This window comes from Arachis hypogaea, chromosome 2 (genome assembly GCF_003086295.3).
Source record: "Arachis hypogaea cultivar Tifrunner chromosome 2, arahy.Tifrunner.gnm2.J5K5, whole genome shotgun sequence".
In the NCBI taxonomy this organism is placed as follows: Eukaryota; Viridiplantae; Streptophyta; class Magnoliopsida; order Fabales; family Fabaceae; genus Arachis; species Arachis hypogaea.
The window spans coordinates 17,831,164-17,834,384 of record NC_092037.1 but is presented as its reverse complement, the minus strand read 5'-3'; positions in this window follow the sequence as shown (position 1 = coordinate 17,834,384).

Below are 3,221 nucleotides of genomic sequence, written 5' to 3'. Positions count from 1 at the left end.
GACCAAGAGAAAACATCATTCACATATCCTTCTGGAGTATTTGCCTATAGAAGAATGCCATTTGGCCTGTGTAATGCAGCTGGAACCTTTCAGAGGTGCATGCTCTCTATTTTCTCTGATATGGTAGAAAATTTTTTGGAAATCTTCATGGATGACTTCTCAGTATTTGGAGACTCATTCAGCTCCTGTCTTGACCATCTAGCACTTGTTCTGAAAAGGTGCCAAGAGACTAACCTGGTTTTAAACTGGAAAAAATGTCACTTTATGGAGACTGAAGGAATTGTCCTTGGGCACAAAATTTCAAACAAGGGAATAGAGGTGGATCAAGCTAAGGTAGAGGTAATTGAAAAATTACCACCACCTACTAATGTTAAGGCAATCAAAAGTTTTCTGGGGCATGCATGATTCTATAGGAAGTTTATAAAGGATTTTTCAAAAATTGCAAAACCTCTGAGCAATCTACTAGCTGCTGACACGCCATTTGTCTTTGATACGGAGTGTTTGCAGACGTTTGAAACTCTGAAAGCTAAGCTGGTCACAGCACCAGTCATTTCTGCACCAGACTGGACATTACCATTTGAACTAATGTGTGATGCCAGTGATCATGCCATTGGTACAGTATTGGGACAGAGGCACAACAAGCTTCTGCACATCATTTATTATGCTAGCCATGTTTTGAATGACGCACAGAAGAATTATACAACCACAGAAAAAGAGTTGCTTACAGTAGTTTATGCCATTGACAAGTTCAGATCTTATCTAGTGGAATCAAAAGTGATTGTGTACACTGACCATGCTACTCTAAAATATCTCCTCACAAAGCAAGATTCAAAACCCAGACTCATCAGATGGGTGTTGCTTCTGCAAGAATTTGATATGGAAATAAGAGACAGAAAAGGGACAGAGAACCAGGTAGCAAATCACATGTCCCGGATAGAACCAGTAGCAGGGGCGTCCCTCCTTCCTATCGAGATCTCTAAAACCTTTTCGGATGAGCAACTCTTTACCATTCAGGAATTACCATGGTTTACAGACATTGCAAATTATAAAGCTGTGAGATTCATACCCAAAGAGTACAGTAAGCAACAAATGAAAAAGATGATTTCTAATGCAAAGTACTACTTGTGGGATGAACCATATCTCTTTAAGAGGTGTGCAGATGGAGTAATCCGCAGATGTGTGCCTAGAGAAGAGGCACAGAAGATCCTATGGTATTGCCATGGATCACAATATAGAGGACACTTTGGAGGTGAGCGAACAGCCACCAAGGTTCTCCAATGTGGCTTCTACTGGCCTACTCTCTATAGAGACTCCTGAGAGTTTGTACGTAACTGTGACAATTATCAGAGAGCTAGTAATCTGCCTCATGGTTATGCCATGCCTCAATAAGGGATCTTAGAGATTGAATTGTCTGATGTATGGGGTATTGACTTCATAGGGCCTTTCCCACCATCATACTCAAACGCTTATATTCTGGTGGCAGTAGACTATGTATCTAAATGGGTGGAGGCAATTGCAACACCCACTAATGATACTGATGAGCGGATAATTTATACGCTTTTTGGCATTGTTTTCACATAGTTTTTAGTAAGTTTAAGCTACTTTTAGGGATGTTTTCATTAGTTTTTATGTTAAATTCACATTTCTGGACTTTACTATGAGTTTGTGTGTTTTTCTGTGATTTCAGGTAAATTCTGACTGAAATTGAGGGATTTGAGCAAAACTCTGAAGAAGGATGACAAAAGGACTGCTGATGCTGTTGGAATCTGACCTCCCTGCACTCGAAATGGATTTTCTGGAGCTACAGAACTCCAATTGGCGCGCTCTCAACGGCGTTGGAAAGTAGACATCCAGGGCTTTCCAGCAATATATAATAGTCCATACTTTATTCGAAGAATGACGACGTAACTTGGCGTTAAACGCCAAGTACACGCTGCTGTCTGGAGTTAAACGCCAGAAAAACGTCATGATCCGGAGTTGAACGCCCAAAACACGTCATAACTCAGAGTTCAACGCCAAGATATGCCTTAGCTCGTGGAATGATCAAGCTCAGCCCAAACATACACCAAGTGGGCCCCGGAAGTGAATTTATGCATCAATTACTTACTCATGTAAACCCTAGTAGCTAGTCTAGTATATATAGGACATTTATCTATTGTATTAGACATCTTTGATCTCAGTTTTGTTTTATTCTTCATCTTAGGGGATCATTGATCACGTTAGAGAGGGCTGGCCATTCGGCCATGCCTGAACTCTTTGCTTATGTATTTTCAACGGTGGAGTTTCTGCACACCATAAATTAAGGGTGTGGAGCTCTGCTGTACCTCAAGTATTAATGAAATTCTATCTTCTTTTATTCAAATCTCTCTTATTCTTATTCCAAGATATTCATTCGTACCCAAGAACATGATGAATGTGATGAGTCAGATTACCCTCATTATCATTCTCACTTATGAATGCGCGTGATTGACAACCATGTCCGTTCTACATGCAACAGAGCTTGAATGCGTATCTCTTAGATTCCCCAACAGAATCTTCGTGGTATAAGTTAGATAGTTGGCGGCATTCATTTGGATCCGGAAAGTCCAACCTTGTCTGTGGTGTTCCGAGTAGGATCCTGGGAGTCCGGAAAGTCCAACCTTATCTGTGGTGTTCCGAGTAGGATTCCGATCATGAATGACCGTGACGTGCTTCAAACTTTAACCTGCTGGGCGTTGGTGACAGACGCAAAAGAGGGATTCTATTCCAGTAGGAGCGGGAACCAACCGGTGATTAGCCGTACTGTGACAGAGTGCGTTAGCATAGTTTTCACTGCGAGGATGGGATGTAGCCATCAGCCATGGGTGATGCCTCCAGACTGGTTAGCTGTGCGAGTGACAGCCGCACAGGTTATTTCCCCGTGAGGAATGAAAGTAGCCACAGTTGATGGTGAACCCCTATACAAAGCTTGCCATGGAAAGGAGTAAGAAAGATTGAGTAGAAGGAGTAGGAGAGCAGGCGTCCTTGAGCCATGCAGCAGCTGTATATACTTAAAAGATACCTCTACTAATGAATCTGCATAAGTATTTCTATCCCTTTTATTATTTCTTCTTTTTATTATTAATTATTCGAAAACCCATAAACTATTTTAATCTGCCTAACTGAGATTTGCAAGGTGACTATAGCTTGCTTCATACCAACAATCTCTGTGGATTCGACCCTTACTCACGTAAGGTTATTAC